Here is a 12229-nt window from a genome sequence, read left to right as displayed (position 1 = left end):
ATTATGATGAGGAGAGCAAGGGATTATATCATTCATTCCTCTGCCCCAGATGGAACCAAAAAAATAGATCATAATCTATTCTGATCTGCAGTTTTTCCTTTTCTCTTTGAATTATTTAAAAGAAGAATTAAAGTCAAAAGAACAGATATGAACTAATAAGTTAGATTTTTTCTGTAATATCGCATAAATGAGAAAAAAATATGAGCTCATTTCTCCAAGAGTTTGTGCATTATATAATTTATCTTTAAAAACTTTTATTTTTTCAATTATTTGTGCCATAAAGAGATAAAATAACCCATACAATATCACAGCAGCTCAGAATCAAAGCTTAGAAAATAAATCAATCAGTAGTCTTTTATTAAGCATCCACTGTTACCTGGAAATGTGCTAGATTCTTGGGAATACAGATACAATAAATGGAATGATTCTACTCTTAAAGAGCTTATACATTAATAGGAGAAGAAAAGTTCATATTTATGTATGTACAGAATAATTATTAAGATATGTACAATGTTAAATAAATAATATTTTGGGGGAGAACTTTAACAGTTGACAGAATCATAAAGGGTTTCACATAAAAGGTGTTAGTACTTCTCTCTGTCTCTTTCTCTCTCTCTGTCTCTCTCTTTCTCTCCCTTTTTTTCCTTAAAAAAAGAGAAGGAATACATTAAATCCAGGTATGAGAGTGGTCATGAAAAGGAAATAAGCATCTGCTATATACCAGATACTTTCTATATAAACTCTCTCATTTGATCTTTACAAACAACCCTGGAAGACAAGGTGCTATTATTATCCTTATTTTACAAGTGAGGAAATTGAGGCAAATAGAGGTTAAATGAATTGCTCAGGTTCACATGGCTAATAAGTTTCTGAGGTCACATTTGAATACAGGTCTTCTGAATTTCAGACTTATGAACTATAGACACTGCATCACCAGTTGCCACTATTTCTCCCTGAAAATGCACAGAGATGGAAGATTTAGCATGAGCAACAGATGGAAGGCAAGTTTAATTGACTCAAAAAATATGGGAGGTGGAATCATTTTGACTGAGGTTGGTAGTTTATTCAAAAGGTAATTAGAAGCTACTGGAGTTGATTGATTAGCCCCTAAATAGTCTATATAGTCATATGTAGATTTTAGGAAAATCACTTTGGCAGAAGTATGTAGGATGGACTGGAGTGAGGAAAGACTTGAAGCCGGCACAACATTTATGGGGTAATTGTGATCTTTTAGGAGAGAATGGATGATAAATGGGTGGGGGTGGGGTGAGAGGAAGTGAGTACTTAGAAGATTGGAAGGATGATGTTGCCATTGACAGAACTAGAAAAATTAAGAAGAGTGGAGGATTTGAGGAGAAAGATATTGAGTTCATTTTTGAACATACTACATTTAACATATCTCTGGGATATCTAATTTGAAATCTGAAATAAGTAACTGTTGATTTATAATTGAAGTTCAGGGAAGAGGATTGGACTGGATATATAGACATTAATCATCTGCTTACAGTTAATAAAGACATGGAAATATGAACCTAGAAATAGAACAATAGACTCATAGAATGATAAACCTGGAGAGGACTTTACAAATCAATTAATTTAACTTTACTCTTTGTATGGAAAACTTATATAATTTGAACAAAGTTATAAGCATGTAAGTAAAGTATTTTAGTCTAGATTTTCTAATCCTGTTTGGTAATAGAGAGTGGCAGCTGACTTTGAAACTTGTAGTACATGAAATCAATGTCTGACTAGTATGTGTTTAATAAGTGTTTTTGATTGATTAATTGATATCTGTTGAAGGGATATAAAACCATGAATGAATTGAGAATGATTTGAAGTTATTAATGAACATGGAAACCAAAAGCATTTTTATAGATCACCTCATTTAGAAGAAAAGGGGACAAATCTGCAACTGGTAGAGTCTGAGATTGATGACTTTAACCTTGGAATTACTAGGAAACTTGGATTAATCATTTGGGGCACATTCACAAACTGTAGATGTAAAACATGAATGATCATCTCAAAGGCTTTCAGCTTCCCTTCTGTTGCAAGACAGAATGAACACATGTAACCTTAAATATTTCTGAAAGACATAACATTGACCAGTGGAAAGAGCCCTGAATAGGAGCCAAGATGTCTGGCTTCTGTTCTTGGCTTTGCTACTAAACTGCTGTATGACTGAAGAAAATGTGTATATGGGGTGAAAGGGAAGAAGGAGTTGGGGAAAAAAGGGTGAGGCTTGAAATTTGTGAAAACTCTCTCCTTTCTTCCATTCTAATATGTGCAGACTGGATAAGATGAATGGTCACTCTGGGAGGCCATCTGGCATTCAGGGTATAGATAAGAAGGTCACATATTAGCCTTGAGTCTAGGGGAGGCCCCTCTAGGAATTAGTTAAAAGTAGAGAAAAATATGGGAGAGAAACCACCCCTCTTCTCAGACATTTCATCCTGTGTTATTTACCTGGATGGTGTTAAGAATATGAATTGTTATTTTTCTGTTTTTATTCTCCCCTCAGCTGCAACTTGGCTCATTACAAGAATAGGAATAATTCCATTGTTCCTGCTTTTATTTCCTTGGGTCACTCTGGAAATTTTGCTTCAGAATGGAATCTCTACCATTCAGGTGTGCCGAAGCATAAAGCTCTCTGCGGCTTTGTGGGGAGTTGGCAAGATATGAATGCTTAAAGTAACTCCTCAGAGAAGCTATTTTTTGAGGCCAGTTTTTATGGTTTCATTAAAAATGTTACAGGAGGGCAGCTAGGTGGCACAGGGGATAGAGCATCAGCCCTGGAATCAGGAGGACCTGAGTTCAAATTTTGCCTCAGACACTTAATAATTACCTAGCTCTGTGACCTTGGGCAAGTCACTTAGTCCTAGTGCCTTAAAAAAAAAGAATCATTGGTCTACCTGAAAACCATGACCAAAAAAATAATGTTACAGGGAAGTAATGGAGATTAAGAAAACTATTCTTCATGAACCATTCTTTTTGCTATTTTACTTTTGTAGTTCATTCTATACCTGATTAAAAGACTAATATTTCTTTTGGACTCTTGCAATCCCAAAGAAGGTATGATAGAACCAACAACAAATAAAATCTCAATGAAAGTGCATTTCAAGTAGACCTCTTTATTTGAGAAATAAAGACAGATGTAATGAGAAACCAATAAATCAACAAGTATTAATTCAACACTCACTGCATGCCAGGTGCTGTATTGGGTGCCGGAACTACAGTAACAAAGAATGAAACAATCATTGCATGAATGTAAAGTTTATAGTTACTAAAAAGTTAAAAGCAAAGCAATATGGAATACATAGTAGCAAAGCCAGGGCCCTACAATTGAGGGTGAGGAGATCAGGACAGGCCTTAGACAGAATATAGTCCCCAAATTACATCTTTTTTTTTAAATTTTTTGCAAGACAAATGGGGTTAAGTGGCTTGCCTAAGGCCACACAGCTAGGTAATTATTAAGTGTCTGAAACCGGATTTGAACCCAGGTACTCCTGACTCCAGGGCTGGTGCTTTATCCACTACGCCACCTAGCTGCCCCCCAAATTACATCTCAAAGGAAGAGAGAAATTCCAAAAGACAGAGACAAGAAGGCAGTATATCTCAGACATGGAGTACAGACTGTGTAAAGACAGAGATGGGAGTTGGAATGCTGTGAGGGAGATATATTGAGAAGGTCAGTTGGATCACTGAAAACAGGAAAGAAAATTATATCCAACAAGACTGGAAAGATAGTTTGGAGTCAAATTGTGAAGAACTTTAAAGCTTAAAAAGAGGAATTTATATTTTATTCCAAAGATAATAGGAAACTATTGAAACTGATTAAGCAGATAATCATGTGGTAAAATCTGTGTCAAAGGATATTTGCTTGGTCATGAAGTGTAGGAAAGATGAGGGGAGAGTGGCTTAAGGCAAGGAGACCAATTAGAAGGCTGTTGAATTAATTTAGGTAAGAGATAGTAAAAGTCTAAAATGGTAAGAGGTGATGTGAAGGAAGAAACTAAAACTTTGGTAACCTTTTGGATATATGGAAAAACTGAGGAGGCAAGGATGGCAAAGTTATTTTTTAATTTGTGTTTTCATTTCAGGAAAACTGTCCCATTTATTTTCCACTGATGTCAATACTCTATCTTCTATATTCTTGCCTTTAAATAGGCTATCTCCACATACCTCAATTCCATTTCTCTAAAATTTTAGTTTTTTTCAAAGGTTGAATTTTAAGAATACTTTTCCCTAATGCCCCCATCAGTGGCTTTCCTTAAATTATCTTGCATTCTCCTATCTGCATACATTTTATGTTCCCCTCAGGAAAATATAATTTCCTTCATGGTTAGGACTGTTTTTCATTTTTGTTTCCATATCTCCAGTAATAAGAACAGTGCCTTAAGCATAGATGATGATTAATAAAAGTTATTTGAATTGAATTATAATACATATAGATACTCTCTAAAACTTGCAAATCACATTCTATAATCACACATTTTATAATCAAGACCAGGGAAATACATTTCAGTGCATTTCTTAGTAGTCAGATGTGTCTTGAGGAATGTAAAACACTAATTTGGACCAGATGTGATCATAGTTATTTCAAGATAAACAACACATTAGATGTGGTAGAACAAGATTTATTAAAGACCTACTTATACACAATAATACTGCAATAGGTCATATGAGGAGACATAAAAGAAATAACACAATGATACTCAATAGTTTTGAGCATAAAATTATCTTTAAGGAAGTCATACTGCAATCCTTCATGGTGACAAGAGAATCTGTTGTTTGAAAAAAATTATTGACAAAAATTTATTTGAATTCAATGCACTTTTAAATGAATTTGTATTTTATCAGTCATAGTTGTTGCATCTACGTTTGAAAAACATTGACATATATGAGCAAAACTTTTTCCTATGTGAAGCATATTTGCTTATTTATTATGTTGAGTCATTTAATGAGAGGTATCCTAATATTAAATCTTGGTCCCAAGGGTGATTTATGCTACTAATGTGCACATGCACCCATACACACACACACACACACACACACACACACACACACATACAAAATGATTAAAAATATACAAATTTAGTTTCCATTATGATATTACTATATAGATATAGTTATACTAATTAGTGTAAATATATGATATATATATTTCAGTTCTTTTAAAAACCACCAGAATATAACAGAATTTATTTATATGAAAAGTTTTGCAATAATGTATATGTAAATTCTGAATTTCTAAGCAAATATTTGGAGGGGGACAGGGCTCTTTTTCATCCTGGCTACAATAAGGGGAACTTAGGATATTTCCTAATATTGAAATTTCATGGTTCTCTGTTCAATATAAATTTGTTTTATTTTTAACCCAATCTTCCAATTTTAAACCCATTTTAAGCCAGAAGATATTTTTTTTAAATAACAAAATAGGTTTAGAGGTCCTGAATTATTTGAACTGGGATAAGTCAGAGTTTCTGGGAGAGGATGAACATTGTGGGGCTTCCTAAATGAGATCCATAATCACTTATTCAGCACAGTTCTATACCCTAAAGGGAAAAAAAAACTAGGTGGATGAGAAATTTCTATTGACAAAACCATCATTAATATTCGATTGATAACCAATTGACTTTGTGCATTACTGTGTATATTTTGTACAGCATTCCTGTTGCACACTAAACTGAACCCAGAATTGAAAATGAGAAAAGAATTAAGGATTGGTTTGGGGAAATTATGCAGCAATTTTGTAGCATCTTAACAACAGTTTTCTATTCACATGGCATATCTGTGAATCATGGAATTTCTAAAGAATTAAATTTTTGAGTCACTCAAAATGGAATAGAGAAAAATATGGTAAATGAGAGATCATAAAATATTTCCAATAAAAAAATTACACAAGAAAAATATTCTAAAAGAAATTATCGTAGAAGTTTAACGAGAAAAGAATGTAGTGGAAAGAAGGAATAATTGATGGATAACCTGTGTGTTATATTGACATCTACAAAAAGTAGTGAAATCTAATCAAGCCCCCACTCACACTTTTTCCTTTGCTCATGTGGTATATATGATAGTAGATGGACAGGAGTTAAATATAGGCAGTTATGAATGAATTATAGTCTGAATTGCTTGAAGAGTCATTGAAGACATTGAAGAGTCATTAAATATTGAAACAGGAAGAAAATAGAGAAGTCTTATATTATCATTACATATGGAAAACTAGATTATCTTTCTGTCTCTCACAGTGCTTATTTGCACACATCAGGCAATGAATGAGTAAAGACATAGTTTGGGCAATCTGACTTAAGGGGCCTCCTTGCTTAAGAAGGTTAAATAGGCAAAAATGTTTTATAAGATGAACAAGCTATGTTGTTAGACTTGAATTTATTCTCATCAGTAAAAATGTAGGCAGCACAGTGATTCAGAAACCCTAGGCTACTGATTATAATTGATCGTGTTTAGCAGGAAATTATATAAACTGACAGGAATCTTGTAGGCAGGTGCCTGAGGAAATGTGTAGGCAATCATTGAGATATTATTTCAAATGTAACATTTTAAGAATATTTTTTCAAATTCACAAAAAATATAAATCACAGGACAAATGCTAATATTATGTGACTTTCAAAACTGTTTTGTTTCTTTCTCATTTGTTTTTTTTCTTGTCTTTGATTTGATCAAACATTACTTGAATTTTTTTGCATGCTTTTCTATTAGAGCTGTCACAAAACCTTATCTATCTTTGTCCCACTTGATGCTTATATAATAAAATACTTGACAAGTCTGATTGCTTTGTGATTTCACAGCAGGAAACAAACAATGAACTCCTTTTATTGCACATAAGCCTGTGAAAAATTCTCTAAAACTACCCATTTGCAGGAACAAAAATGATTCAACTCTTTCACTCAAGAACTTCCAAACTAGTCTGATTTTGAGTTTTGTTTGTAGGCAAAACATCTTCAAATTTCCTCTAGAAGAGGAGATAGAAGCTTAATTAATAAGACCATAGATTTAGACCTGGAAGAGACCTGAGAGATCATAGAGCCTAACCTGTTCATTGGATGAGAAAATTGAGCCACAGTGGTGAATTAATTTGATCAAGATCACAAGAGAGACAGTGACAGCCCTGAGATTCATACCAGATCCTCAGATTCAAGGCTCTTTTTACTGTGGACTTTCATAGGTGGGACAAGCAAAGCCAAGAATATTAATTAAAGGAACCCTTTGTGAAATATGAAATAGCAAAGAGTAAAAAGGGAAATAGCATTTATTGAAATAAAAGAGAATTTCTATTTCAGGATGGGGAACCTAGGACATATGAATTTCTGTAATTATTAATGTAAGTTACTTTGTCAAGATTCTTGAAATAGATTATGGAGAATGATATTTTGACACATATCAAGCATCAGGAATCCAACTATATTAAAAATATCCAATTTTTGCATTCCATGAGTCTATTGTAAGACTTCTCCATGCATTTCTCACCAGCTGCACTCCTTGGACTGAACCCTACCATGATCATACTCCCAGGAAAGCTCATCATCCTGCAAGATTGCATCATCTTTGGTACTCACAGTTCATCAGGAACCTCACAAAGCCTTCATTCATAAAAGACTGCCAGGCCAGCAACTCTTCATTTCCCACCAGCTGCACTCTAAGTAATGGACTACACTGCCTTCCTATCTCCACCCAAGGTATCTTCTCTTCCACTCTGCACTTCTTCAGTTTCCTTTTGTGTGATGACATTAGATTGTAAATTCATTCAGGGCAAGAACTGTCTTTTCCTCATTTGTGTTTCTAGCTCTTAGGATGGTTTCTGGCCTCTAAAAATGCTTAAAAATGATTATTGGCTATTTCATCACTGAGTCCTTCCTACTGAGAAGTTGATTACTCAAATGCTTATGAAACTCTTCCTTTTCTAATCTGCTGACATTGCTGGTTAATAGGGAATGATTAAATTTAGCAAAGTATTCATTAAATATATTATGTACACATGATAGACATTGATTCTGGAAATTTATCCACGGGCAAATGCCTGATTTATAAAAATAGCTCAGAAATTAGTTAAGGCAAGAGGTATATTTCAGGAAAGTCAAGTAATGCAGCATTGAACAAGCATTATAAATCTAATTAGGCAGCTAGGTGGCACAGAGGATGGAACACACTGGGCTTGGAATAAGGAGGACACCTTTAGTTCAAATGGCCTCAGAAATTTGCTAGCTTACACAACTAGTGTAAGTCACTTTATTTGCCTCATTTATGAGATGGAGAATGAAATGGCAAACTATTACAGTATTTTTTCCAAGAAAACTTCAAAATGAGGTCATTTACAGTTGTACTCGACTGAACTACCAAACAATAACAGTCAAGATAAAATATATGAGCGGTCAATGAATTAATTATCAAACATCTATGTTTGATAGGCCACATTTCTCAGATATATAGAGAACTGAGTCAAATTTATAAGAATATAAGTCATTTCCCTATTGATAAATGGTCAAAGAATATGAACAGGCAATTTTCAGACAAAGAAATCAAAGTCTTAGGGAAAAATGCTCTAAATCACTCACTATTGATCAGAAAAATTCAAAGAAGAATAACTCTGAGGTACCACTCCACTCTCACATTGATTAATATGACAAAAAGGAAAATAATAAATATTGGAGGTAATATGGAAATACTGGGTCACTCCCGTTTTTGCAGTTGTGAACTGATCAAATAATTTTAAAAACATTAGAATTATGCCCAAATGACTATAAAATTGCATATATTCTTTGACGCAGCAATATCACTATAAAGTCTGTATCCAAAAGAAAGCAAAAGGAAAAGGACTGAGTTGGTTTTTTTAATTAATTTTTTGTTCATATGCACATGTATATTTTTAAGTTACAAAATTTTCTTCCACCCTTCCTTCCCAAGCCCCCTCCCCTCAGCAGCAAACAGTCAGGGTAACATTATATACATACATATATATATATATATATATATATATATATATATATATATATATATATATTTGATAAACATGTTTAGAAATTAGTCATTTTCAGTATGAGGGATTAGTATTAAAGGAAAGAGATACATAAGAGATAAAATTTTATAAAATGTTCATCATACTCTGAAGTATTGTTTTTTGTTTTTGCTTTTTTAAAATTTTGTTTTCTTCCTCTGGATGGGGAGAACATCATCTATAGCCAGTCTAATACAGTTGTCTTGGCTCTCTAAACTTCTGAGAGGAGCATCTTCCATCAAGGTTGATCAACTCATTATGTTGTTAATGTGCACATTATTCTTTTGGTTAAAAGGATCTGTTTGTTCAAAAATATTTGTAGTTCTTTTTGTTGTAGTTAGGAATTGAGAATTGAGGGGATACCCATCAATTGGGGAATGACTGGGAAAGTTATTGTTTGTGATTGTAAGGGAATATTATTGTACTATAAGAAATCACAGGGAGGCTAGGTGGGATAGTGGATAAAACACCGGCCTTGGAGTCAGGAGTACCTGGGTTCAAATCCAGTCTCAGACACTTAATAATTACTTAGCTGTGTGGCCTTGGGCAAGCCACTTACTCCCATTTGCCTTGCAAAAAAAAAAAGAAAAAATCACAAGCAGAATGATTTTGGGAAAAAAAAACTTGGAAAGATACAAAATGAAGGATCAGAACTAGGAGAAATAATAGTGAAAGTGTATGATGAAAAATTGTGGATGACTTAGCCATTCCTTGTACCACAGTGATCTAAGACAATCCCAGAAGTTTCATGATTTTAAAAAAGTGCTTTCTGACTCCAGAGAAATGACATTGTCTGAAAACAGATTAATGATGCATTCTCTTTGATTCTTTGTACCTTCCTTCCTACGTCCCTTCTTTCCTCCCTCCCTTACTCCTTCCCTCACTTCTCTCTTTTCCTTCCTTCCTGTTTTTCTTCCTTTTTGTCTTCTTGCAGAAAATAACTAATATGGAGATATTTTACATGACTGCTCATGTATAATCTGTGCTAGTTTGTCTAGCATCTCAGAGAAGGGTAGGGGAGAAATACAGTCTTGAGTTCATAACTTTAAGAAAATTAATGTTAAAAATTGTTTTACATGTAAATGGGGAAAATTAAATAAAAATATTTACTTAAATTTTAAAAAAAATATTATCACTAGATAGCTGAAAATACATAAAGCTAATCAATAAGGATTCAATGAGAATGTAATGATATTGTACTAAGCACTGAGTCTACAAAGAAAGAGAAAAACAGTCTCTGCCCTCAGGGAACTCACATTCTAATGGGGAGATCTGTAAATAATACAAGATATATACAAAGTATAAGAAAGATGATTTTAGAGCAAAACCAATGAAATCAATAGGTTTATAAAAATAAAGTAGTAATTTTTATTCCTAATTTTTTCTAGTCTAGTGATGGACACGTATTAGTGTATTCAAAAATGATATAAATGGAAATAAATTTGTGATTTTTAAAAAACAAGTGAACTCTTTCAGTTCATTGTGGCAATTAGTAAAATGTTATTTTGTCATCTATGAGTCTGAAAGGCCTAATGCAATTTCTAAAAGCCTCCTTTCTTAAAAAATAAGAAATATTAAAATTTAAATTCAGAAAATAATCCCAACTAGATCTAGAAGTAAATTATTGCTTGGATGATTATTCTTTTTTATTATTATTTAAGGCAATGGGGTTAAATGACTTGCCCAAGGTCACACAGCTAGGCAATTATTAAGTATCTGAGGTTGGATTTGAACTCAGGTACTCCTGACTCCAGGGCTGGAGTCATCTAGCTGCCCCTATGATTATTTTTACAAGACTATAGACAGTTAACCAAAAACTCAAAAACTTCTCAGAACTCAAGGCAAAAAAGCAATGACATGGCTGTTCATAAGGAAGTGAAAATGGAAAACACAGAACTGGATTCTGGTGTTTAAAGTCTCTAAAATCTCACCTTAAAGCAATGACAATGATGCATGAATGAATGAATGAATGTTTGTTCTCAAGGGATACTTCTGCTATGCTTCTTTACTTTACTCTAGCTAGACTACAGCTTGAGAATTCAGTTTTAGGAAGAATGTTGATAAGCTGGAAAAAGGCTATGGGGAGGAATCCAGTTGGGTGAAGATTTAACAACTGAAGGAATTCAGATTTTTGGCCTGGAGAAAAGAAGCATTGAGATGAGTTGGTCGGATGTATGGGAGTTGTTTTCAATCTCTGTCACAAGGTGTGTGACAATCCATTTGTTAATAAAGTTGACTTATTTTGCTTAATTTCAGAGGATAACACTAGGAATATTGAATGGAATTAAAAACCCTAGGATCATAGATTTAAATTGGGCAGGTACTTCAAAGACAATTTAATCTAATCTTGTCCTCTTATTGATGATGAAACTAGACCAAAGGAGTTCTGAATGACTTGTCCAAGGTCACATAGGTTGAAATCATGGAAGGTGGAATATAAACTAAAGACAACTGACTCCAGACCTAGTGATCTTTCTACTTTACTAAACTATCTTGATGTAAGGAAAAACTTATAAACAATTAGAGATCTAGGCAGCTAGGTGACTCAGTGAATAGAACACTGGTTTTGGAGTCAAGAGGACCTGAGTTCAAACTTTGCCTCAGACACTTAATTACCTAGCTATGTGATCTTGAGCAAGTCACTTAACCTTGAAAAAACAAACAAAAAATAATTAGGGATCTCCAAACTCAGAATAGACTGCTGAAGATTTTTGATCACTTGATGGATATGCTGTAGAACATCCATTACTCTATTTCTAGTTACCAAAGGTTTTAGCTTCGCTGTCTTCCTTGATCTTTCTCTGTATATCTATCCAGTAATATAATTTTGTCTTTCTTCTGCCACATTTATGTTATCTTTTCTTCACTTACACAGTCAATACTCTAGTTCCAGTCCTCATCTCCTCTTGAAAGGATTATTGCAAAAACCTATTGATCTCTCTGCCTTATCTCTCTCATTTTAATTAATCTTCTAATATTTCCAACTAAGTTATTTTCCTAAAGTTCAGGTCTGACTACATTTCTTCCTTATTTTATAAATTTCAATAACTTCCTATTATCTCCATAATAAAATATTCTTTTAAAACCCTTCTGTTTAGCATTAGAAGCTTTTTATAATCTGGACTCTTCTTACCCTTCCAATTATCTTATGAATCATTTTCCTCATTCACTTTACAATCTAGTCCTACTGACTTACTCCTTTCTCCTAATCAATGCTCTATC

This window comes from Macrotis lagotis, chromosome 1, assembly GCF_037893015.1.
Source record: "Macrotis lagotis isolate mMagLag1 chromosome 1, bilby.v1.9.chrom.fasta, whole genome shotgun sequence".
Classification (NCBI taxonomy): domain Eukaryota; kingdom Metazoa; phylum Chordata; class Mammalia; order Peramelemorphia; family Peramelidae; genus Macrotis; species Macrotis lagotis.
This window is presented reverse-complemented; position numbering follows the sequence as displayed.